This window comes from Balaenoptera ricei, chromosome 8 (assembly GCF_028023285.1).
Source record: "Balaenoptera ricei isolate mBalRic1 chromosome 8, mBalRic1.hap2, whole genome shotgun sequence".
Classification (NCBI taxonomy): Eukaryota; Metazoa; Chordata; class Mammalia; order Artiodactyla; family Balaenopteridae; genus Balaenoptera; species Balaenoptera ricei.
Window position 1 is genome coordinate 111,703,847 of NC_082646.1, and position 26,822 is coordinate 111,730,668.

A 26,822-nucleotide genomic window follows, 5' to 3' on the forward strand; every position below is an offset into this window, starting at 1 on the left:
GCATGGTGTCCAGACTCGGGCCCGAGCTCAAACCTGAACCCGAACTGAGTTTGCACCTGAATGCTGTACCTGCACCCTGTACCTGAGCCCCACACCTGAGCCCACACCTGAGCCTGTACCTGAGCCCCGTACCTCAGCCAGCACCTGCTTCACCCCACCAGGTTGCTTCCTCAGGGGCCTCTGCAGGTTCAGAGCTCGGGGTCTGGGGGCCCCCAAGTTTGAGCAGAGCCAGTCAGGGTTGTGTGGCGCTAGGCACATCCGTACATCCCTCAGCCTCCACCTCCACAGGCACACTGCTCCTCACAGGACGCAGGGGACCCGGCTCTGTTCCTGCTCAGGGCTGCCTTGGTGATGGCTGCTTCCTCCTCCCTTCTTCCCCTCCTCTTTCCTTCCCCTCCCTCTTTCCCTGTCCTCCCGCCCTTCGCCTTCCCCCTCATCCCCTGCCCCTCCCCCGACCCCCCACCCAAATCTGCAGAGGCTCCAGCTCAGAGAGGGCCCGTTTCCAGGGTGAAGGGGTCCAGTGCCCACCCATCTTTGATGCCAAATCTGCTCCTAGCCCCCCCTCCCTATCTGAGTGCCCCTTCCCCAAGCGCTCCCCAGGGGTGATGAACCTTTTCTACAGGTTGCATGGGGTCCAGAACCTTTGCTCCCTGGGAGAAAGGTCTGTGCTGTTTCCCAACCCAGGAGCCGGGGCTGAAAAGTCCAGTTAACGCGAGAGCAGCCGCGGCATCCTCGGGGCTCCCGGCAGCTGCTGCCGCGCAGCTGGATGACTCCCTCTTCTGCAGCCTCCTAATCGGGGCACCACTAAGGGCGCAGGGATGCTGGGGTTTAATGAGGGAGCTAGGTGGCCCTGAGTTGTTGGCTTTGAGAAATTAACTCCAGAAACTGCTGTGGGTCCTCACAGCACGTGCACAGATGCCGTCAGCCACGGCCTGCGGAGACGGAGATGGAGGTGCTGGGGGGCTCCCCAGGCAGCCCTCCTTGGCCTGGGGAGGCACACGAAGAGGCCGCCGTGCTCCTGCCTGCCAGCACCGGAAGGGCACACACCGGCTCAGCCCTGACTTGCATGCTGACTGGTGGGGCGGGGACGCCCTGGCCCCTGCTACTCCAGGTGTGGTCTGTGGACACATCGGTGTCATCTGGGCACTTGCTCTAAGGCCAAATGCTAGGCTCCAGCCCGGGCACAGGACACAGTGCCGGGCCATGGCAGGATTCGAAAATGGACAGCAGAGGGAATGACGTCATTGTGTTCAGGGGACAGCACATGTTAGGTGGACCAGAACACCCATGGATACAGGAGGGGGTGGAGGAAGAAAAGATTAATAAGTGAGTGAGCGTGGTGATGAACAAAATACGGTCCCCACCCTGGGAGGGCTCATGGGTTAATTGGTTTATAGCCAAGACTTACACGATTCTCCAGGACCAGCCTGTGCCTCCCTCTTCCGCCTTCAGGCTCATCCGCTACTCCCTCCCCCTCATCCATTAGTTTGCTTCTCAAAGTGTGGTCCATGGTCAGTAGCATCACTCAGGAACTTATTAGGAGAGAAGGTTCCTGGACCCAACCCCAGACCCATGATCAGAATCTCTGGGTGTTGGATCCAGGGATCTTGTTTATAAACATGGGTTTAATGAGGGAGGGATCTGTCCTCCCCACATAATGAGACGTGCAAGACAAACAGTCCAGGATGCTTTCTAGCAAGCTGCTCAGCCAACCGGGTGTGCAGAGCTTACCCTCATTCTGGCCGCCGTACGTTTTCAGGATGACTGTCCGCTTCTAGCACAGACATGCGTCCCAGGCAGGAAGAGGGGAAAAGGGGCCAGCTGGGTCTGCCCCTTGTAGCCCTTTCCTCAGAAGCTCCCCCAGCACATCACTTACATCTCGTTATTCATAACCATCACGTGGCCGTACCTGGCAGGGACAGGATCTGGGAAACACAGCCTTTTAGCTGGGCTGGAGGCCAACCCCCTCCCACCCCACTGGGCTTCTGCTATAGGAAGGAGAATAAGAATGGGTCCTGGACACCATCAGAGTCTGCCTGTGCACACCCGTGTGTGTCCTCTCTCCTCGACATGCAGGGCTGCTGTCCTGTCTTCTTTGTGGGGACTGGGAGGCGTGGAACAAGGTCTGACAAATGAATTGTGCATAGAAGGAGGTCAAGCATTTGGAGTGTTGGCCTGCGACTCTCTAGGGCTCTTTCCATCTGCACGGCAGCTGGCGGACTTTGAGAATGTAGCTGCTCCCTGAGCTTGGGGCCCCAAGTGACTACAATGAACAGAGCCTCTCTTCTCTCTGTCCCTGATCCCTGCTGACTTGTGATAGACGTGCTACCTGAGTGAGAAATCATCTGGCATTGTTTAAAACCGCTGGGACTTGGAGGATGTTTGTTACTTCAGTGTAACCTTGGTTACCCTGACTGATACAATTCTTCTCAACAAATACTATAGTCCCATAAGATGACTTAATTTTTTTAAACAAACCGTTTCCTGTAGATAATCTTGTCCATTATCAGGCTCTTATCCATCCTTCAAAACTCAAGTTGCTTGTCCCCTGGGAAGCCTGTCCTGACTTTCTCAGGGTGAATGGACCCTGTGTCTTCCCTCTTCTTTGCCTAGCGCCCCTATCAGAGCAATGCCTCCTTGGCCATCAGCTGTCTACACAGCCTGCTCCTCTCACTGCACTGATTTTCTCAAGGGCTGGAACTAGGTCTTACTCATCTCTGGATCTCAGCTCCAAAATAGTTCCTGGCACACGGGAGGCCCTCGAGAGAGAGTTGTTGAATTGAACTGAAATGGGACACATATAGACAGACAAGCACATGGGAGACCAGTGGTAGACTTTTCTTGCCCAAGTGACTTTGCTCATATGTCTTCCTCTGCTTGCAGTGTTTTAGTTCATCTTTTGAGTCCCCATCTATGCCTATTATGCTTATACCCACCTGTAAGGGAGCTGTCGTGTAGGGAAAGTAATCAATCACACAATAACTATGTATTGACAAGCTACTATGGCCACGTACTTTTCTAGATTCTGGGTCTGCAGTGATGAACAAAACAGACAAAAGTGTTCACATTCTAATGGACAAGATGGCAACAAAAAGGTACATGAAGATGTCAAGTAATGTGATATGTGCCAGATGCTCTGAAGAAAAGCTAATCAGGGAAAGGGCCGCAAAGTGATAGGAGATGCTGTTTTCAAAGGAAGGTGCAGAAAAGCCTGGGAGCCCGTGACATTTGAGCTGACACCTGAAGAAAGCGAGAAACTCGCCACGCAGATATTGCAGGGAAGGGCGTGCCCAGTGGTAGGAATGGCCAGTGCAAAGGCCTGAGGTGGGAAGGGCTGTGAGTGATGGGGAGACTGAGGCAGGAAGGCTGGAAAGGTGGGTGGGGCCACAGAGACCCCTCTGGCCGAGAGTCAGCGGGTAGGTGGGGTTGGGGGTGATGGACATGGGAGACTAGCAAGAGTCAGTGGTGGCCTGTTTGATGGAACCTGCTAGATGGCCAAACGGCCGTGTGGCGGACACTGGATTTGCTGGTCTGGGGCCCATCATAGAGGGTGGGACTGGAGGGGGATATCTGAGGACCTCTACCATCTCTGGTCGTTAAGCCAGTGGCTGGACGGCATCACCTGGGGAGGCTGGTAGATAGATAAGCACAGAGATCTAAGGACAAGACAACGGTCTCAGGTAAAGCTGGGAAGAAGAGGAGGGGTCAGCAAAGAAGGTGAAGGAATGGCCAGGAAGGTAAGAGCAAAGAATAAACAAAAGGCAAAATCATGACGCTCATATGAATATAAAATGAACACCTAAGATTTTGTCGGACTCACTAATTAACGAGGAAACCAATCAGATGTTACAACCAGCTCCAAGGAGAATTCAAAGGACATTACAGAGGACTCAAGGAATCCAGAAATAAATTTACATACATTCCTGACAGTTCTGCCCACAGGACAAAAAGCAGTTGCATTCCAGCAGCCACAGTTAATTTGCATTTCCAAGCAAGGGAATCCACAGCAGTTTCATGCAATGTATAAAATAGCTCCATGAAAGGTAGGGAAAAACCCGACAGGTGCAGTAGACAGGACACTCAGGAAAGTTGTGGGGAGTTTTTGTTGTTGTTTTTTGCCCACTTAAAAGTCTTTCCCTATTTTTCCCAACACAGGAGACCATGGCGTCTTAGAAGCCACATGAACAAAGCGTTTCCAGCAGGAGTGATCAGCGTGGCAAGTACTGGAGAGAAGGTGAGATGAGAATCGGCCCCTGGATTTGCCCAGATGCAGAGGTTGGTGACATTGACAAGGGAAGTTTTGGTGCATCGGTGGGAAGATAGGCAGCTGCAGCGGGGGAGGTGCAGACAGTAGAGTCAGCGAGATTAGACCCCTCTGGGGAGTTGATCACAGGATCCTCTGACCTGGAGCTGAGAAGGGCTGGAAGGAACGGCTCTTCTGGGTGGTTCTTATCACCGCCCCCCAGGCCGCCTCCGGGGTCTTGCTGCTTCCCTTGGAAAACAGATCCAACCAGTCATACCCCACCTGTCCCATGAGAAAGAGCCCAGCACCAAAACAAGAGCCCTAATCATCAAAGGAGAACTAATTCCAGACGATGCAGATAGCGTGAATACCAGCCTGGTCCCCAGGCAGGCATCTCGTGGCCGTTGGGGGCTGGGGTCCTCTCTGAGAGGCTGGCACAGCTCTGTAGGCTCCGGGCCAGGGTACCACCTCTCCCATCCCCCTGCCTCCACCTCCCAGGTCCAGGTCCAGGTTCGTGCTCTGCCCCCTCCGGCCCTGCCTGCCTCTCTCGGGAGCTCCAGAGCTTACAGCCATGAAGGGGCTCGGCTGGAGTTGTGCCCTGCCATCGTGGGGCCCCAGAGTCTCTGCTCTTGTAGCTGCAGTGTCATTCTTCTACCATCTCCTGCCAAGAGAGAAACGTGTTAGAAAATACCATCGTGCTTCCCCCCACGTGAGACATGGTGTTTTGGAAATGTGTGATTTCGTCTGTGCATTTACCTCTGAAAATTCGCTGTCATATCAAGGATTATCTTAGAGGAAAAAAAAAAAAAGAGGCCAAGAGAAACTGTGAGAGGAAGAGAGAGTAAAAAGGCAGCCGCTAAGGATGGCATGGCTGGTAAGGCTGCCAGGGGGAGGGGCTTCTCTGGAGGCCTGTGATCTCCGTGCTCGCGCTTTGCAGAGTCCCTTGCTTTCAAGTCTCCTCACAACCAAAACCTCGGCAGCTGTATTTTCTTCTCACTTCGCAGAGGAAACTGGGGCCCTGGGGGTTTGCTAAGATCCCGAGTTGGGAATCGCCCACGTCTGGGTGGCTGCAACACCCCAGCTCTCGTCCCATCACGACCTCCCAAGGGAGCCGTGAGTCTGATGGTGCTGCCTTTGAACCTGGAGTAGGGGTGGATTTTCCGGAGAAGTGGAACGGAAAGCAGCTGGGAAATAACAGTGCTGTTTTGTTTTAAAAGAACGAGCAGCATCGGCCAAGGGCTGCGTTCCCCTGTAAATGTGTGCAGTGGGCACTCCACCTCTCCACCTGTGTTTGAGCAAAGACAGGGTTCAAGGTTCCCTGTCGAGCCCCCAATCCACCTGGGGCTCGGGGTCCCCCGTCCCTGCCACAATGAGTCCCAGCGGCGCCCAGCCCTCTGGAGACATCAACAGTCTCCCCCAGCCGCAAACAGCGGGACTGTGGGGCTACCCAGGCAAGGCTGTGCGCTCTCGGAAAGATGATCAAATGCATCCCCTCACCGGCTGCGACGGGGCCCAGCAGCCCCTGACAGCAGGTGTGTTGGGGGGCAAAGGGGCAGGACCCTGGCTTTCCAGCTAAGAAGGCAACACGCAGACAAAAATGTGAGCCCAAATCTCCAGCGGCTCCTGGGTCTCACGGATGCCTGCCCCAAGGGCATCATGGTTTCCTTCATGGTTTTGGAAAGTTTAAAGGCAAAATGAGGATTTAAAATGGCATGTTCTGCTGAGGATGAGAAGATTGGGGCTTTTCCAGAGATGCCCCTTGCGAGCATCTTCTCTCCTTTCCATACTCTATTAGCCTTCATCACACTCCCCTCGTAGAAAGCAAGGGCTTGTTCTTTTCCTTTCTTCCTTTTTATCATTTTGTAAATCAAAGTAGGACATACATGCATGCATGTGTGTGTACATAAATACATCTAAGAATACGCATGTGTCAAATAGTGCTAAAGGGCGTATAAAGATAAACAACTGTCCCCACTCCCACTCCAACTCCTCAGACGCATTGACTTTCAACTCTTTTAGGTAAGTCTCTAGGTATTTGCATCATCTATACTTTTAAACAAATTATTAGACTTTACCAAAATCAATTGCAATGAAATATTGCTTTCATGGCAATCTCTTGATTCATCAGCTTTAGGCAATATCTACAGAAGGTGAAGTACTTATATCTCTTTAAGTTATCAATTCCTCTCCTAGTCTCTCAAAGTAGTTGCACGCCAAATTTTGCACAAGTCACTATTCAGGATTTGCATTATTGCAACTAGGTAAATATTATTTGCTTTTGAGTCAAGTATGACTAAATTTTCTTTTTTCTTATACAATTTTTGTTTTTCCTGGAGTTAATATTTGCCTTTATTTCCCTAAGTTGCTGAGTGTTTTTTCTTTTTTTTTTTTTATCATATCTACGCATGGCTAAGTCTTCCCACAATCCAGCAGCCTCTCCACACAATTTTCCGCTAGCATCCAGCCCATCAAGTTACTCTTAGCTCCATTTTTCCTACAGCCTTTCTTCTGGTTCCCTCCAGCCATTTGACTTAATCTGGATCTTTGCTCTTTAGGCCTGAGAACTAGGCCTGTGGGCAGGGATGGAGTTCTGGCGGGAGAGGGGTCCCCGTTCAGTCTGCAGACCCTAGAGGCACTACTTTCAGTACATCGCCTCGCCCCTGCCATATTCTCTCACTTTTGCAATATTTTTAATCCATAGGTCAAGCTCATCTCTGGCACAAATAAGCATCTTTGAGTAACTCCAGGGAATGGCAAGCTTCCTATGACTGCTGCCTCAATTCACCTTCCCATCTCTCCTCCTCCCCTGCTGTGTCCCCTGCCTGAATGGCCCCTCCATCCCATCCCTGCCACAGAAATCCTAAGCCCCCTCCCTGTGGAGGTCAGCCCCTGCCTCTCTTCTGCTTCAGGACCAGCTTTCTTTTGAGCACACTGCTTGCTGAACTTGCCTACAATCTTTCCCCCTCCCGGAATGTGAGCTGCCGAAAACCCAGATAGCATCTACCGCAATTCTTTGCCCAAAGCCCGTATTCGGTAAATATTTCATAAGTACTGATTGATATCCTTCTAGTGTCATGGTGAGGGGTCTTCAGAAACGATCTCCACCCAGACGGCACTCTTAGAAATCAGAAAAAAAGAAAAAGGATGCCCCTTATTCTCACAGATCTTGGCAAACATCTTTCATTCAGTGTTAACTCTGTGTACATTTCAGCCCGGCCAGAGCTAAGTCTCCCAGGAAATGTCTGGAATGAGAAAAAACAATCACTAAAACACCCTGAATTCTAGAGCTTGTAAACCTTCTAATTTTTAAAAAATATATTTATTGCTTGTCTTAAGAAGGACACTCTACTGGGTTTGGGGCAGTATTGACCAAGCACTAGTAGAAACATTTGATTTCAGTTGTTTCTACCAGAATTTTCCCAAACAACCTCCCTTTCCTGCTAACAGTTTTATAAGCTGCCACGTCAAACCAGGGCATAAGGCTCCCTCGGACCGATAAATGCCAGCCTCACTGTGGAAGTGTGAACGTGGCCCTCCTTCATGCCTTTGCCAGGTTATTCTGACCCAAAGCTGCTGGCAACGTCTGTTCTGTCTTTAAAGACAATTTAGCCAATTTTTTTCTCAAAGATTTCAAAGTACTTAAAAAAAGATTCCATTGTGAAAATGTCACAGGATTGGGATTTATTGTCTTCGCTTATTACCAGCTCTCTAGATGAGAGCTTCAGGCGGTGGAATTAGGGCCTTTCTATTTTTGATGGCCCCATTTCTCAAAATAGGTGGTGTGGGAGCTGACTCGCTGGCCCAGATCGTTCACCTGGACCCTTGGGTCTGAGGTGGCAACTGCCTCGACTTTCAACTCAATGCAACACTTCGCCCAAATCCGTGCAAGGGGCCCAGGACAGCTCTAGAATTCACCAGATCCCTGGGGCCAGACTCAATGTAGAGGCTCAGCCCGGGATCTTAGAAGAAAGTCTCTGGTTGGCTTTTTCGAGTCGTCCATTGAATGACACAGAAAATGCAGAATTTTCTGATAAATTTTCAGAAAAATATAAAGTACTTTTTTTTGGCTGCGTTGGGTCTTCGTTGCTGCGCGCGGGCTTTCTCTAGTTGCAGCGAGCGGGGGCTGCTCTTCGTTGCGGTGCGCCGGCTTCTCATTGCGGTGGCTTCTCTTGTTGCAGAGCACGGGCTCTAGGCACACGGGCTTCAGTAGTTGTGGCACACGGGCTCAGTAGTTGTGGCGCACTGGCTCTAGAGCTTAGGCTCAGTAGTTGTGGCACACGGGCTCAGTTGCTCCGTGGCATGTGGGATATTCCCGGACCAGGGCTCGAACCCGTGTCCCCTGCATTGGCAGGCGGATCCTTAACCACTGCGCCACCAGGGAAGCCCTAAAGTACCTTTTTCCTAGCACTGACTGTATAATGAAGAGTCTACCCCACCCCGGAATACTTTGTTTCCTTCACTTTAGGCTCCCCGCCATCTCTTCCAAGATGGTGTGGCTGCCTTGGGGATCGGAGAGTGGTCTATTGACAGAAGTAATCAAGGGGCGCTTGGATGGCCACTTGGGGGGGTGATAAAGGGGTCTCCCAAATTTTGGCTGAGTGCTCAGATCGAATGGTCCCTAAATTCCCTTCAGGTCCTGGAGGCCCTGGCTGTGCTGGAGGCTGAAGGGGTCAAGGACAAAGTTGACTCCAGTTCAGGGATGCCCAGTTCATGCCCCGACTCCCTGAGCCCCGCAGTGGTCTGTCCTGCACTGCCTCCCACCCTGCCCCTAAGTGACCCGGGCCCAAGGATGGGGATTAGATTCAGTGACATTTATCAGTGAGTGAGCATCTCCCCAGAACCAGGCCCTGTGCAATGGGCTTATCATCTAAAGCAGAAATAGGATGGACAGGAGGCCCTGAGGGGGGCCCTGACCAGCCCTGGGCTTGAGAGGGAGAGGGTTGTTGCCCCGGTGCAAGTTTGGAAACACTCCCTGCCCTCTAGGGCTTCTCAGTTTCCGTAGAGAGGCAGAAAGTCCTCTGAAATATTAGGCAGAGAGGAGCCAGTATTTTTACAGGATCCACCAAAAGCCAAGGGGAACATTGGCCAGCTCCAGCTTCCCCTGCTCCCCGGCAAGGAGGTCTGGGTTTCCTTTATAGAATGCCGCATGTTTGCAATTATTTCATTTACCCAGCGATTTATTTTTGTCTGTGTCCCTCACTTGGAAGCTCCTTGTGAACAAGGACTCGTGTTTTTCCCATGCCTGAGGAAAGTTCTCCACTTGTATTTATTGAATGGAAGTGTGGATGAATGATTGGAATTTTTAAAAGTAGAGGACTTAAGAGAAAATGAGCCTCAACTGCAGGTGATTTTCTGAAATACCAGCCACTCCACGGCAGCACGACTTCTTGGAAACTTGCTGTGGTTTCTGGAAGGCACGTCGCTTACCTCTTTGTCAAGGAGGCTCCAGGAGAGTTTGTGTGGACAGAGCAATGGAGACCAGAGGCGCTGAGTCCCCGCTTTGGCCTGGCGATGAGGGCTGTCTCTCTCCTCTAATTTCCCTTGTCATTTCTCCTTTGACTCATGGGTTATTTAGAAATGTGTTACTTGCGTTTTTCTAGCTGTCTTCCAGTTATTGAGTTCTAATTCCATCGAGGCCACAGAAGGTCGTTTGGATGTTCTGGGATAACTGGATATACACTTGGAAGAAATGAAACTCCTCTTTTACCCCATATTATACTAAAATTAATTCAAGGCAGATCATAGATCTAAATATATAATCAAAACCCATAAAATCTCCTAGAAGAAACACAGGAGAATACCTTTGTGACTTTGAGATAGGCAAAACACTTTTTGGACAGGACATAGAAAGCGGTAACAACAAAAAAGTTAAATTATTAGACTTTACCAAAATCAAAAACGCCATTAAGAAAATGAAAGGAAAGCCACAGACTCAAAAAAAAATTCACAAAATATATGTCTGACAATGGACTTGTATCCAGCCTACATAAAGAACTCAAAAAAAAGACAAACAACCCAAATAAAAATGGGCAAAATACACGAACAGACACTTCACTGGCCGTCTGACACTCCACAGACGTTAGTTTCAGTCACCGTTGGAGCATCCTCTGGCTTCTGGTCTTGGCACCTGTTTTTCTTGGTCAACCACTCCCCTCTCCTCCCCTGTCCACGTGACTGGGCAGACCTCACTTCCTTTCTGGTCCCTGAAAGAGGCCATCAGAGAGCATCACATGCCTCTAACACATAGAGTCTGCTCAGAGATGTGACCCAATCAGAGCCAGGGAGAGGCAATTCTAGGATTTAGAACTTTGAGAGAAAGTCTTTCATCCTAATGGACCTGAGCTGGGAAGCCAGAGTCCCAGAGCTGCTAGGGGTCAGCTTACTATGCCACCGGGAGAGCCAGACTGAGAGTGCACCTGACAAGGAAGAAGCAGAGATGCTGCTTGAGTCCCTGGATCCAGCCTAGCCTGAAGCCCAATATGGTAGATTGCAAAAATGGCCATACATCCTTCCCATCACTGTAAGACGCCTCTTTGCATTGTGACTTTAGTGTCCCCCCAATCAAGGGGTCAAGTGTCTTCCCCCACCCACTTGATTCTTGCCGTGACTTGCCTCGGCCAACGCAACAGTAGCAAATGTGACCCAAGCAGAGACTGGGAAAGTGGTTGTGTGTAGGGCTGCTCTCTCTACTGCTGTTGGGCTAGCCTGCCGGAGGGTGAGACACACAGCCCAGTTGCCCCCATCATCTCACTGGTCTCCAACACCAACTGACAGCCAGAGCCAACTGGCCACCATGTGACTCAGGACATCCTGGACCACTGGTCCCCAGTCTAATGGCCTCAGCTAAGGGCACACTGTCCAGTGGACTCCAGCCTCATGAGCAATAACACACTGGTGGTTGTTAAGTTTGGGGATGTTTTGTTACACAGCAAATCTAACTAAACTAATACCCAAGACTGATGTCTGGACCTTTCAGTTACACAAGACCAAAAAAAATCCCTTTTTTTACTTTGGCGTGGTTTAGTTGGGTTTATATCTCCTTCAAGGAGCAAACCCAAAGCTCTCTCTACTCTTCCACGTCACCTTGGCAACTGCTCAAAGGTCTCACACAAGCATTTATCTCAAACTTCTTTTGAACATATATATGTGAATCTCTGTATATCTTGAATCTACAGACTTATTTAGAGACTAAACCAAGTCTTACTGAAGGTGTGGGTGCCTGTGGACAGAGTAAGCAGAGACTTTGTCTCTGAAGCCGGTGTCACCTGCCATCCGCCACCCTCCTGTGGTTTTAGGTTGACTCTCCCTCAAAGTCACCTGCTCCCTGACTCCTTCCAGAAATTTCTCCCCTTGGCTGGTGACATGTGCAGAGTGACCCATTTCCTCTCCAGTTCTGGGACGAGCTGGGCTCACCAATTAATCATGGTGGCCTCGCTCAGCGCCTCACCTTCCTCCACCTTGGAACAGAGGAAACGCCAGTCACGATGGACCCGCCAGGCTGGGAGTCTCCCAGGGTCATGACAGGTGGCCTGACTGAATGGGGTGCATATAAAGGAGGCTCCAGATCCAGCTGGGCCTTGGACATCTCAGGCCAGTGGTTTCTGCTTCCCTCTCAAAGGCAGGTCCTAAGGCTGGGGATGGGAAGACACGGATTCTCTCCTGGAACCCACTGGTGTTTGGGGATCAGAATGAGGGACCGACTCAGGAGAACCAGACTGTCCCCAGACTAGAGGCAGGGCCTGGAGACCAGCAGTCATTCACAGACTCACCTCCTGGAGGTCTGCTTTTCCCACCTGCTTTACGCGATAATGTCGCTAACTCCCCATGAGGATAAAATGAAATAATGAACGGCAAGCACTGGGCTGAGAACCTCCCCAATAGGGTGTGACCTAAAATCTGGAAATAACACGATTGTTGCTATGTTGTCATTGTCACCACCACCGTCGGCGTCATTATCATCGTCATTGTCACTGTTCTTGTAACTGGTCTTGGGACAATCACTGAATATGGCAGCAGAGTAATAATAACCAATATCTCTTAATTTGCCAAACACAGTATAATTTACAGAGCATTTGGTCTCTTTTGTTCCTGACAACATACTGAAGAAGCACAGCAGGTTCTGGGAAGACTGAGGTTCAGAGAGGTTGAGCGGCTGGCCCCAGGTCACACAGCTGATCAGCAGTAGAGCCAGGCAGGACCTGAGGACTCGGTGCCGTCTGGAGATGACTGTCTCCACCCCTGGCCTTGGTCAGCCTGGACTCCGGGCCGGGCTGCAGTTGCAGAGACTTCGTGGCAGGAGGACTTACTGGTTAGCTCTGCGTATCGTGAGCGCTCAGCCTGGGCTTGATGAAGGGTGTCATTAGTGAGTATAATTACCTCGGTATTAGTTTCCACCACGGGCCTCATCATCACATCCACACAGAGAAGCCTCGCACGAGGGAAACATGATGAAAAGATCCCAAGTCTGCAGAAAAGGCAGGAGGAGGGGCCCTGGGCCCGGTGTGGGAGGGGAAGCCTGCACCGAGGGGGCTGGGATGGTCTTCACCGTGTACGCCTGCAGGTCTGCCTGACGATCTATCTACTTATCTACCTTTCTATCTGTCTACTCCAATATCCATCCATCCATCCATCCATCTGTCCATACATCCAATCTATCTCTCCATAATCTATCTATCATCTATCTACCTATCCACCTTTCTATCAATAATCTATCTACTCCAATATCCATCGATCCATCGATCCATCAATCCATCCAATCTCTCCATAATCTATCTATCTATCTATCATCTATCTATCTATATCTATCTACCTTTCTATCTTTCTACCTAATCCATCCTATCTATCTATCTATCCATCTATCTCTCTAGCTAGCTATCTAATCCATCTATTCATTCAATCTATCCCTCCATCACGGGTATCTCTACATTGGTTTGGAGAAGAGGGTCACAGAGCAGAAAGTGAGGCCACCTGTTCAGGGGGACAGAGAGCCACGTCCTGACTTCTTGACTCATGGAGGATAGTGACTTGAATGAAGGAGAAATAAACACCTGCACCGCTGTTTCCCAGGGATGCGAGCTCAGGGGGCTTAGCCCTGTGCTTCATGCAGGGTTCCTTTAGGGGAATCCAAGCTCAACCTGGAGCACGGAGGGGTGGAAACCCAATTTGAGGGCAGACTTGGACCACGATCCTCATGGGCACCCCTCGACCACAGACCTGCTGGGTGAGCTTGCAAAGAGACCACCCCTCTGCCTTGATTTCCACACCTGTTCATCCCCAACACCCGTCCCTCTACCACCTGCCTGGAGGGGCCACCTGAGCTAACAGCCATGAAGGTGCTTCCTAAGCCGTATGGGGCATATGGAGCCCCTTGGGACCCACGGGCTCAGGGTCAAGGGCTGCGGGGCTGAGATGGTCCTCAGCTGGGCTTTGCTTAAAGCCAGCTCAGTGGCTCAGTGGGAGGGGACAGTGGAGGGGGCGGTGTGCACCCCTTTCCATAATGATAACATTTCTCTTTCAGGACAAAGATCAGTCCGCAGCCTACGGGTCCCCTCAGAGCCCCACGGAAGCCCTCAAGCCATCTGGAAATTCCTCAGCTTTTCCAGGTGGATGTGAGGTTGTTCCCCGAGCAGCAGAGCAGCTGGACGCCAGCCTCGCTCACGGAGTCCCCGCGGGTCCCCCGACCTCGAGTGGCTGTTCAGAAACACCAAGCGCCCTCCAGCTCTGAGCTGCTGGTGGCTGCTGGCTCAGGAGGAGGGGCCTGGACGTCTGTCCCCATGTCCTTAGTGCTTGAGTGATGTTGGGGACCCTGGATCCTCATGGGGTGTCTGGAAAGCACAGGCGCTTTTCCTGGCATGAGCAGGCCCTCGGGAAGTGTCACCTCCTGCGCTGGCTTGGGCCTCAGTGGGCAGGCTCGTCACCTGAGCCCCGGTGGCCGGGGATTCCGGGCTCCTCTGGACCAGCTGCCTGAGCCGGGGGGGCCTCGGTTGGGAGAAAGCCAGCGCTGTCACCAAGTCCCTGGGCCCCTCCTGTGACAACTGTGAGTCATCGCTGGCTGAGTGCCACCGTGGCGCACATTTCATACGGGGCCCTCATTCTCAACAGCTCTGCAGGGCCATCCCATTGTCCCTGGGTCACCAGTGAGGATGCAGGTCCAGCAGCTAAGTCCCAGGCCCTGCCATGCCGCTGGGGCGGGCTCTGAGCCAACGTCTCTCTCTGTCCACCCGACCGGCCGCCCGCCCGCCTCTCCTGAGCCTCTGCTTTCTCCTTTGTCCTCAGGATTCTTCTGGCTCGAGCCCTCCGATGCTGGGAGGCCCAGAGCCCTGCGTAGGGGCACTGTCCCAGCCAGGCCACGGGGGGCTGGGAGAGCCCATCTCAGGACCCAGCTCTGGCCATTGGACCCCAGAGAGGCTCACCTGGCAGTCAGCCCCAGGAGCCAGCAGGGAAGCTTGGTTCTGATGTCCTGAGCTGAGGCCCAGCTGGAGGCCAGTCAGGCAGCTGCCTCACATCTGGCAGGCCCTGGTCAACCCAGCTGGATGCAGATGGCCGGTCCTTCCTCTGAGCCCTGTCCCCACCCTGTGCCAGACTTCCTGCCTTTTTTCTCCAAAAAAAAAGCAAGACTGGTACTGTGAGAACGGCCCAAGGAGGAAGGGGCGCCCGGAGACTGACAGCCTTGCAGCCTCCTTCCCGCACAAAGGCACCACCGTCCCCGCAGCTCTGTGCATCGCTCACCACATTTTTCCTGCAGGTGGCAGCGCGGTGTCCTGAGGAAAGGCAACTGTCTAACTGGCACAGTGGGCACCTGCCCGGCCTCGCCTCCCTCCGGCCCTGTCTTCTAGCCAAAAGATGCTCTGGTCACTGGATTCACTCACTCACTGGCCATCACACGTTAAAGGAGCTGCGTCCACTCTGCTGATTCCTGTGCCCTTGACCCGCCCCAGCTGAATGGGGCTTGGGTCCGTACCAGCTGGGAATCCACGCAGAAGGGGACCAAGGGGGCCACTGCCATGAGGCCAGACCCAGCCGATTGCGCAGGGGGAGCAGAGCACCGTTTGCTTTGAGATGGTGACGGCGATGTTGGTGTTGGTGACAGCAAGTCCCTCTGTGTTCTGTCTCCTCCACTCCCTGTGCCTCTGCTGGCTGCCCTGGGAGTGGCATTGGTGGTCTCGGCTCCAACACAAAGCAGGAAGGTGCGTCTCCTCACCAGCTCTGGCCCTCTGATCATCACACAACAGGTACAGTTGGTAGAAAAGTTAAGTTTTTCGACTGTCATCACACATGGCCTGCACCGGAGTCTTTGCAGGGGCTGGCCTGTGTGTCTGTGGTCACTCATGGGACCGGGGACTGCTGCCCCCCCACAGGGAAGACAGAGGGATGGCACACATGCGGGTCCCCCAGACCCCATGCCCTGCTGGGCATCTCACAGGCTGGATCGTGAGTCCCCCGGGGGCTGACGTTGTCCCCAACCTGCAGATGGGAGAACTGAGCCCCAGGGGGCTGGGATGGCTGTCACCTGGCTGCCAGCGCGTGAAGCCACAGTTCAAACGCAGGACGGCTGGTTCCGATGTCTCGGCTTCCCCACTGAGGATTTCCTGCCTCCTCGGCCTCCAGCTGAGGCTCTACGCGGAATGTACCTGACTGCTCGGTGAGATCTGCACTCCAGGTGAGACAGGCTGGGACCTGGGACCTGGGACCCTTTGCTGCTGTGCTGCAGCGCTGGCACCTGGACAAACATCTCCTTGAGCAACAAAATACACAGAATCTATAAGGGACTAAAAATAACTGCATGCTTGTGCAGTTGGGGCAAATTATGGACAAGAAGATACAAAAGACCAAAAACCCAACTGCCGCTTCTGAAGAGCCGGGAGCAAAAGCAGGGTACTGGGCTTCCCTGGTGGTGCAGTGGTTGAGAATCCGCCTGCCAATGCAGGGGACACGGGTTCGAGCCCTGGTCTGGGAAGATCCCACATGCCGTGGAGCAACTAGGCCCGTGAGCCACAACTGCTGAGCCTGCGCGTCTGGAGCCTGTGCTCCGCAACAAGAGAGGCCGCGATAGTGAGAGGCCCGCGCACCGCGATGAAGAGTGGCCCCCGCTTGCCGCAACTAGAGAGGGCCCTCGCACAGAAACGAAGACCCAACACAGACATAAATAAATAAATAAACCCAAAAAAGTTTAAAAAAAAGAAAAGCAGGGTACTGCGCATGCCCGCTGCACACACCACCACCAAAGGGGTGGGCGAACCCCCTAAGTCACCCCTTCAGCTCTAACACTGGACCCGTCCCTACCCTCACGCCATAGAAGGAACCAGCTCGCCCCCCCCTCGGGAAGTGAACAAGGGAACCTCTTACCTGTTCTCACTCCCCCCTGCTGCAGCAGGGGCCCCAGTAAAGCCTTGCTTGAATTTCTCGTCTGGACTCTGATCCATTTCTATTGATTAAGGAGGCCAAGAACCCAGGTTGGTAACACAGGCGCCGGTGTGGTCCAGGCCTTGGCACTTGGTCAGCTTGAAACGGTTCCCACGTCGCCTTCCTGGGCAGGGGCGAGACCTCCCGCCCACGGTGCCTGAGCTCCTTGCCCTCCACCCTCGTCAACTGGCCCGCCAAGGCCGGGGCAGCTTTCCTAGGGGCAGTGGTGGGACCTGTCACGCGGCCGGGTACCAGCAGGGCCGGGCAAAGCAGGAAGACCCCTTGCTGTGGGGTCCTGATCCCTCCCGAGGGTCCCTGTCTGTCTTGGAGTTTCCCGCCAGAGAATGCATCGGGTCACACGTTCAGTGAAACAAGCAGCGCCTCCGTGATTTAGGGAAAGATTCCAAGCTACAGGGGTGTCCTGGGAGCAGCGCCGGCTGAGCTTGCTGCCTGGTGTGCTTCCTGTATTCTCGGGCCCCACCACCCAGGACAGGCACCCCCGCTGGCTCACAGCGGCCCTTGGCCTCGGCCCCAATCCATCCTCCACCGAAAGGCCGCTGCTGGGAAAGTTGTTCTGAAATGGAAACCTGGCCAGATGCGCTCGCTGTGTGGATCAGGGTCCTCACAGGAATCAGAAGGGGCCCGGAAGTGATTCGAGCGCCCAGACCTTGATGAAGGCGTTGGGTGTAGAACTCCGGGCAAGCAAAGGGAACGGGGGGCCAGGAGGACCAGAGACTGCGGACGGGGCATTGTCACCACGCCAGGCAGCGTCGGGTGGGATCTGGGCCTCAGGGGCAGGAAGGCACTCCATCCAGCTCCGCCCCTGCTTCCCTCACTCCCCACGGGACCCCAGCTCACAGGCGGCAGCGTCTCTCTCCAGCTCTGGCCGAGCACGTGCCTGGTGCCTGATGGGCCTCAAAGAGTTTGCCGATGAAAGGTGACCACACCCCACCAACGTTGACCAGGACTGATGCACACCGAGGCCGCAGGCTCCCCACACCCTGCCCGGCCAGCCCTCAACCCCGCTGTGCTGGGGCGGCCACCGCCCCCCGTGTGCTGGGGACACCGAGTCCCCACAGGGCCTCCCCAGGGTGACCGGCTCTCGCTGGGGTGGGTGAGACCACAGAGCCGTCTCCCCACCCCCAGCCCCAGCGCTGAGCTCGGGATGTGTGCCAGGGATGCGCTTGTGAGGCCCACTCCCTCCTTGAACGCACAGACACACGGACACACGCACTCACACGAGCCCTCCTGCTCCTGGGTCAGGGCCGGCCTCGTGAGCCCAGGCTGGTAGAAGATGGCCCTGAGCGCCCACCGACCTTCCGCGGCTTCGCCAAGCGCAGTGGGACGGCCAGACCCGCAACCTGGCCTCAGGGCGACCCCCGCCGGTCGGCTCCGAACCACAGGGACCAGGTGCCAGCTGGGCCCCGACTTGGGCAGATACCCAGGTGCTGCTAGGTGCTGGCCCGGCCCCTGCGCAGGAGTCTGGGGCCGGGACGGGCGGAGAATCCGCACTTCCACAAGCCCGAGGGTGCTGCTGGAGCTGCTGGGCCGGGGACCTCGCTGAGCTGGGCGGAAACTCAGCCAGCGACGAACATCTGTGCAGGGGAGGCCGCGACGAGCCCGCAGGGAGCAAGTCGGCCCCGCGAGTTGACGGACAGGCCCGGGAGAGAGGTGGGTGCGCGCCCGGCAGGGGCGGCGGGGGACAGTTGTGGAGTCCCCAGCACACGCGGGGGACTCTTCACAGGGACCCTGGATGGCCAGCCTCCTCGCCTCGCTTTGCCGCTGGGAACTGGTTTACATCCTGGTCTTGGTCCCACAGGGAGGAGGTGGAATCTCAGAACTTAGAACCCTGCATCCCTGCCGCCCTCTGCCACAGCAGGCCCCCTGCCCCGTGCCAGGGACGGAGGCGTTTCCGTCTTGCAGAAAGCTGTGGAAGGTGTCGGCGAAGGCAACGAGCTGGCGGGCTGCAATGAATTCTCTTGATAAAATCTGCCTCGATTGTGAAATCTGCCTCTCGGGGAGAGGGCCGTGCCCTCATTCTGGGCCCAATCAGCTCCTTCCCAAAGGAAGATTTTGCTGGGCACCAGCTGGCACTCACAAGAGTACTGCACACACGGCCTCTGAGTGGCCTCTGTCTTTGGAAAAATATTCAAATCCTCTGCCTGTTTTTTAAATAAGATTGTCTGTATTTTGCTGTTGAGTCGTGTTTATGTTTTTTGGATATTAAGCCCTTATCAGATATACTGTTTGCAGATACTTTCTCCCATTTGGTAGGTTGCCTTTTCATTTCATTGATGGTTTCCTTTGCTGTGCAGAAGCTTTTTAGTTTGACACAGTCTCACTTGTTTATTTTTGCTTTTGTTGCCCTTGCTTCTGGTGTCAAATCCAAAAAAACTCGTCTCTAAGTCTGAAGTCAAATAAAACCGCAAGATACTTAAAGTTAAAAAAAAAAGAGGGTTGGGGGAGGGAAATGCCGGGCCAGTTCTGAGACAAGGAGAGAAGTGAGGAGAAATACGGTGACCCCGATATTCCAGGCCATCCACTTGTTCCCCTAAACTCTCAACCGAAACACCCCTGTGATCCTGAATGGCCCGTCCCAACCCCCCTCCAACACCGGCACCAATACAAACAGCTCTGCCTGCTTTGGGGTTGAAAACCATCCCATCAGCATAAGTTTGACGTCAGTTGCAGCGTGCCATTCAGGCCACTCAGACACGCTGCCTTTGCTGCCCTCAGACGGGAGGGCGCTTGATCTGGGCGGACCGGCAGGGGCCGGGGGGTCGGGACTCATGGGGTGATGGGGTGCAGCTTTCCGGAACGCCATTCCCCCCGCCTCCACTCTTCTTTTGAGGAAGAGCTAGGGAATTTAGTTGGTAAACAATTTCAAACATTTTACTGGAAAGCAAACACCCACGTGATGAAGAGAAGCGCTCATTTGTACACATTTTGAAGAGAAGACAGTTTGGCGGTTGGCTGCTGATTGGCTGAGAGTCAGCTGGCGGTAACGGGGTCACTGGGCCTTGTGTCTCCCAGCATCCCAGGTGGGTCCGCCACTTACAAGGCGGCGGGAGCAGCGTTTCCAAGGGCGAGCCCAAGGCACGCGTGCTTTTCAAGCCCCTGCTTGCGTCATCTTTGCCGTTGCCCGCCATTGTCTCATTGGCCCAACATGACCAACCTATTAAGGGATAGAGACAGACTCCGCCCCCTGATGGGAGGGGGAGAATTTGTGGCCAGTTTTGCAGTCGGCCACGATAGGCGCTCACAAACGTGGGTGTCTGTTGTCCTCTTCCTCTGCGATCTCTCATCCTCTGGCACGTGTGTCTTGTGGCCATAATGGCCCCACATTGCAAGAGTTTGGTTTTTGGGGTTTCTCTTCCTTATACAGTTGCGGAGGTCCCCCAAGAATTATGGCAAATGTCTCTGTTTCCCCAGCTCCTAGCAAAGGGTCTGGTGAAGTCTTACTCAGTGAATGTTTATTAAACAAGTCATTGAATTTGTTGACTTGAAAGTGAAAATGGCTGCGGGTGAGCAATGTATTAATTAGACCCAGGATCTGAAACTCCAGGTGGGCAGCATACAAATTAGTATGCTGCATACAAATTCCCTTAAACCAAAAGTTCAAAGAGATCTGATTCCCTGCCCATGTTCTGGGACACCTGCTGTGACCCAGCAGAATATCTTGTGGATCACAAATGGGGGATATTCCCAGCCTCCCTTGGGTCATAGCCCCACTGAGAAGCTGAGGAAAATGATGGACCTTCTCCCCAGAAAATGCACACTCGTGTTGTATGTATGGGGACTCTTGCAAAGAACATGATCCCCTCCAGCTAGTTTATGTAGAAAGGAATTTATCAGGGGATGGTACAGGGCAGCAGAATCATAAGTTTCCACACACCTGTGCTCTCACCTGCAGGAACATCAAGCAGTGGTGGTGGAGCCTTTGCCTTACATGCACTTTCAGTTGGATGCAAGTTTATCCATGGGTAACGCCCAAATCACAGCTGGACCACTCACTGCAAGGGATTGTGGGAAATGCAGACCAGGAAGACACTAAGGAAGGTTAGAATGGAGGGTGGTCCTGATGTCCTTTCTTGCTCCCTGCCCCCCGCATACCTCCCTCTCTCTCTTTCTCTCTCTCTCTCTCACTATATCCCAGACAATATCAGCTCCCTACCATCTACTGTAGCAGATGAACCGCAAGTGAACAACTTTAAGATGCAATAGTTCCAAGAGTTCTTACAGGTTCAGAATCAGAGTGAAATCTTTCCTTAGGGCAAAGCAGGCGGTAGAGTAAGAGTATGATCATTGGGTCCGAATTTCTGAATTTGGTCGTGCTTTAAAGAGAGTGGAGTCAGGGTTATCATTTCGTGTTTGTTTTTGGAGAAACAGGTTGTTTATGCATCTTTCCATAGAGCGCCCCCTCCTAGACGCCCAGCCTCCTGCTCACAGCTTTCCTGAAGAAGGCGGCATACAATGTCGATGGGGGCAGATGTGAGCTTTCCTCTAAGTTTACCCAGGAGGAGGGAGGCGGGAGGGGGGAGAGAGGACAGTGTGTCAGTGATAACAATTTGGGTGCAGAGAGAGGGCTTTGGCAAAGGGGTTCTTGCTAAGGCTTGCAGCTGGCCGGGGACAAGTATTCTCTGCTGGGGTCCCAACAGGGATGGGACAAGCTACTGAGGGGGCCTCTGATCTGGGCAAGTTTGGGGCAGGGCCATGCAGGGCCATGACTGCAGTTCTAGAACTTTTTAGTCTGTCTTTGAGCACCTTAAAAGTACTCTGGGGGGCTTCCCTGGTGGTGCAGTGGTTGAGAATCTGCCTGCCAATGCAGGGCACACGGGTTCAAGCCCTGGTCTGGGAAGATCCCACATGCCGCGGAGCAACTGGGCCCGTGAGCCACAACTACTGAGCCTGCGCGTCTGGAGCCTGTGCTCCACAACAAGAGAGGCCGTGACAGTGAGAGGCCCGTGCACCGCAATGAAGAGTGGCCCCCGCTTGCCGCAACTAGAGAAAGCCCTCACACAGAAACGAAGACCCAACACAGCCAAAAATAAATAAATAACTAAATAAAATTAAAAAAAAAAAAGGTGTACCTGCCTATTAAAAAAAAAAAAAAAGTACTGAGTCAATTTTTTAAGTTCAGCTGTTAAATATAATAAGTCTTCTTTTTTCATAGCATAATGATGATTCACAAACGCACTTTAAAAAATCTCCAAATCTTTACAAAATATTTCCTACTTTGTGGTGGAGACGAACAGGAGGTGTTTGCCTCTTGGAGTATAACCTATAACAGCCAACTCAGAGATTGACAAGAAATATTCATGCCAGTGATTCCCAAAGTATGCTCTCCGGACCAGCAGCACCAGCCGTCGCCTTGGGAACTTTAGTTAGAAGTGGAATTCTTGCAGATTCAGAAATGCTGGGTGGCGGAGGGGGAGTAATCTGTGTTTTAAGAAGCTCTCCAGGTGATTCTTTTTTTATATATTGAAGTATAGTTGGTTTATAATATTACATTAGTTTCAGGTGTACAACATAGTGATTCGATATTTTTATAGATTATACTCTATTTAAATTTATTACAAAATAATGGCTATGTTTCCCTGTGCTGTACAGAATATCCTTGTTGCTTATCTATTCTATACATAGTTTGTATCTCTTAATACCGTACCCCTATCTTCCCCCTCCCCCCTTCCCTCTCCCCACTGGTCACCACTAGTTTGTTCTCTATATCTGTGAGTCTGTTTCTGTTTTGTTATGTACATTCATTTGTTTTATTTTTTAGATTCCACATATATGCGATAACATACAGTATTTGTCTTTCCCTGTCTGGCTTATTTCACTAAGCATAATACTCTCTAGGTCCATCCACATTGTTGCAAATGGCAGAATTTCATTCTTTCTTATGGCTGAGTAATATTCCATTATGTATATGTACCATATCTTCTTTATTCATTCATCTGTTGATGGTTACTTAGGTTGCTTCCATATCTTGGCAATTGTAAATAATTCTGCTCTGAATATTGGGGTGCATGTATCTCTTCAAATTAGTGTTTTCATTTTCTTCGGATAAATACCCAGGAGTGGAATTGCTGGATCTTTGCACCAATTTACATTCCCACCAGCAGTGTACTAGAGTTCCCTTTCCTCCACATCCTCACCAACATTTGTTATTTGTGGTCTTTTTGATTTAAAAAGTAAACTCAAAATGGATTAAAGACCTAAATGCAAGATCTGAAACCATAAAGCTCCTAGAAGAGAACATACGCAGAACACTCTGACATAAATCGCAGCAATATTTTTTTGGATCCACCTCCTAAAGCAAAAGAAATAAAAGAAATAAACAAATGGGACCTAATTAAGGTTAAAAGCTTTTGCACAGCAAAAGCTTTGAAGCTTTCAACAAATGAAAAGGCAGCCTACTGAATGGGAGAAAATGTTTGCAAATGATATGACCGATAAGGGGTTAATATCCAAAATATACAAACAGCTTATACAGCTCAATACAAAAAAATAAAAATAAAAAGATTAAAAAACAGGCAGAAGACCTGAATAGACATTTCCCCAAAGAAGACATACAGATGGCCAACAGGAACATGAAAAGACGCTCAACATCACTAATCATCAGAGAGATGCAAATCAAAACCACAATAAGATACCACCACACACCTGCCAGAATGGCCATCATCAGAAAGACCTCCAGATGATTCTGATATACTTTCAGTTTGAGAATCACTGGTTTATGCCCATCTCTTGTGCTTGCAGAGAGCTTTACCATCTGTACATGCCATTTCATATTCATTCTTATAACAGCTCTGCTCAAAGAGACAGAGATAAGGTAGACGTATAGACAGAGACAGAGACAGAGACAGACAGTCAGAAAAGATGACGTCGAGGAGAGGGAGGCTCAGAGGGGTCATGTGACCTGCCTGAGGTCACAGGTCACACAGCTGAGCCAGGACTGCCAAGTTTCTCTTTCCCCATCATTCCATCCTCCTTCAGAAAGGATAAGGTTATGTGAAAGGAGGAGAAGCCAATGGTCTCTCCTCTGCAGTGTGTAGACTTTTTCCTTAAAGTTCAGGCTTCCATCCCACCTAGAGTGCAGCGAAATGGCACCATGACCCTGGGGTTGCAAGGTCACCCTGACCGTCATGACCCGCTGCGCCCCGTGCCCGTGTCCTTCTCCGAGTAGACCAGCACTCCGCTCCCCTCCTGTTCCCATCCCCCGACTGCTGAGCCTGATGGCCAGTCCAACCCAGGGGCAGGCAGACAGCAAACTTGAAGGCTTCAATAGTACTTGTCAACTCAGTTCAACTACTACTTGGCTTAGTTTTTATTTTTTAATTATCCATTTTCCTCTTAAGTTATGCCCTTTTCTCGAGGGACACACAGTCACGGATTCCAGCATCTTCTATAAATCAGTGAGCTTTGGTGCTGGAAAGCCTTACATGACACTGACTTTGGCCAGAGTGGGAAGATGTCTTGAAGATCATCTGGGTCTGACTCTTTACAGAGATACAGAAACGGGGAGTTGCTTTGTTCACGAAAATGTTGGTGTTTAAGAATAACAGTATGTTCAACCAGTCTTCTTATCGAGAATTTCTTTAGTTTAACACAGTGTCATGATTTGCTTTAAAAATTACCAAGTTTTAGCAATGACTTGAACAGAAATAAAACATAAGAATGAAATCACAGTGTTGTCCGTATTTCAAAGTAGCAGAAAGGTTCCTCTGGGAACGTTTAATGACCAGGTTCCAAAGTTAAGCTCCTTTTCTTCTGAAATTGGAACAAACTTGAGTATTATATAATTCCTAAGCATGCTACCAGCTCCATGAAACCTTCCCCAATAACTTCTTTGAACTCCAGAACTTTTTCTGGACCTCTCGCTAAAACCACAGCATCTGGCTTACAGTAACTCTTGGTGCATATTTAATAATGATGATAATGAAACAAGACTTAACATTTATTGAGCACTTATTACCCACAAGGCACTTTTCTAAGCCCCTTGTATGGGTCAACTCTTTGAATCTACCGCAATTTTATTTTCTCCACTTTACAGATGAAGAAACTGTGCTACATAGAAAGTTAGGTAACTTGCGTAAGGTCATACAGCTTGTTTGAACCAGACTTCAAATACAGGTGTTTTACTGCAAACTTGTACATTTATGAGGTTTGATCTCAGTACTTAATGAATGAGTGAGGAATGGATGGATGGGTGGGTGGGTGGGTGGATGGATCATTGAAGGAGTGGATGGTTGGATGGAGGGATGGAGGGCTGGATGGATGGAAGGATGAAAATAGAGAATAAATAATATGGCGTCTATATTCCTGAGCATCCAGCACTGAGTGCATGGATACAGGCTGGGCACCCAGAGCGGCAGCGTCATCCTGCGTGAGCTGAAGAAGGTGCTGCAGTTGAAATTACAACTGGTTAGGAAGCCCTGGGAGTGACAGGATGGCCCCAGTTGAACCTTCCTACCATCCTCCCTCACTGCTGTTGCCCAGACTGGAGCATAAGGAGTTCCCTAATCTGAGCGCTGAAGTCAAGCTGACATCCTGGGGTGTGATTGTCCATGGGGTCTGAGCTGCCCATGGCACGTGATACCTTGGGCTGGGATTGGAAATCCAGCCAAGGGTGGAGACCAACTCTCCAGGAGCAGGAAAGTCATCTGGGGGCTGAGTTTACAGTTATTTACCTCTATCTCTCAATTGGCTTTGTTTTTTTTAAGATTTTTTTTTTTTGACGTGGACCATTATTAAAATCTTTATTGAATTTGTTATAGTATTGCTTCTGTTTTGGTTTTTTGGCCACGAGGTATGTGGGATCTTAGCTCCCTGATGAGGGATCAAACCTGCACCCACTGTGTTGGAAGGCAAAGTCTTAACCCCTGAACCGCCAGGGAAGTCCCTCTCAATTGGCTTTTAACAAAGCAATTTTCAGCATCCAATTAAGTCGTAATGGGCTATTAGGATCACTAATTGTTGTGTCTTTAATATGAGAAACTCACTCTCGAGTAGTTAATGTAAATCACTTGGTGAATGCTGGTAATTACACTACACAGGCAAGCTGGATTTCTAGGTACATGTATATGAAACCCATTACTGAGGACTCTGTATTCATTGGGATATAAATACAGATTGTTTTCCCAGTAATTACTTCTGACTGTGCTGTCGGACCCCATCTTACCCCTGCTCTTTCCTCTTCATCAGCAGGTTACCTGAGTGCTAGATCACCCTGATTCTGACACCGTTTGAATACTTCTGGTTACTGCAGAAAGGCAGACCCACGCTGGTCAACTGCCTGGCATCGAGCCTCAGCTGTGTGACCTTGGGTGCTTCCCTTCGTGGTCTCTAAAATGGGGATAATCATAGCACCTAAGCTCCTTCTTCCATGATTACAGCACAGACTGGGGGAGGCAACATATGGAGGGTCCTTAGGGCAGGACTGGCATCAAGGAAGTTATGCTTTTATTAGGGCTAAGGCAGTCTCATTATTTGTTCTACAACTTGGTCCTGTTTGTTTTTAAATGTTAATGTCATATGTGACTCAAGGGCTTTCTCCCCCACTGCCCTAGCCCTGACTTCTGCTCTGGCCAAGTGAGGAATGGATGATGGATGGTTATGTGGATGGATGGATGGAGAGATGGATGAATGGGTAGGTGGAGGGATGGATGGATGGGTGGATGGATGGATGGATGGATGGATGGATGGATGGATGGATATGTGGATGGATGGATGGATGGATGGATGGATGGATGGATGGATGGATGGTTGGATGAATGGATGGATATGTGGATGGATGGATGGATATGTGGATGGATGGATGTATATGTGGATGGATGGATGGATGGGTGGATGGATGGATGGATGGATGGATATGTGGATGGATGGATGGATGGATGGATGGATGGATATGTGGATGGATGGATGGATGGATGGATGGATGGATATGTGGATGGATGGATGGATGGATGGATGGATGGATGGATGGATGGATGGATATGTGGATGGATGGATGGATGGATGGGTAGGTGGATGAATAGGTGGGTGGAGGGATGGGTGGGTGGAGGGATGGACAGATGGATGTAATATTTGATTCAAAGTCTTTCTCCCTCTATGTCCCCCTCCGGCTGCCTCAGCCCTGACTTCTGCCAGGGGAGCAGCTGAGTGAGGAGAGTTAAAG

At 51.3% G+C, this 26,822-nt stretch overlaps 1 long non-coding RNA gene across 2 annotated transcripts; it reads left to right on the plus strand.

The window, feature by feature from the left end:
* Positions 1–3,994: 3,994 nt before the first annotated feature.
* On the plus strand, positions 3,995–16,646 carry LOC132371073 (uncharacterized). Of its 2 annotated transcripts, none has more exons than XR_009504746.1 (3): positions 3,995–4,043; positions 4,156–4,275; positions 13,761–16,646. It is a non-coding gene; the product is annotated as an uncharacterized LOC132371073 (long non-coding RNA). The 2 variants fall into 2 exon arrangements; XR_009504745.1 differs by having other exon boundaries at positions 4,156–4,234.
* Positions 16,647–26,822: the final 10,176 nt, after the last annotated feature.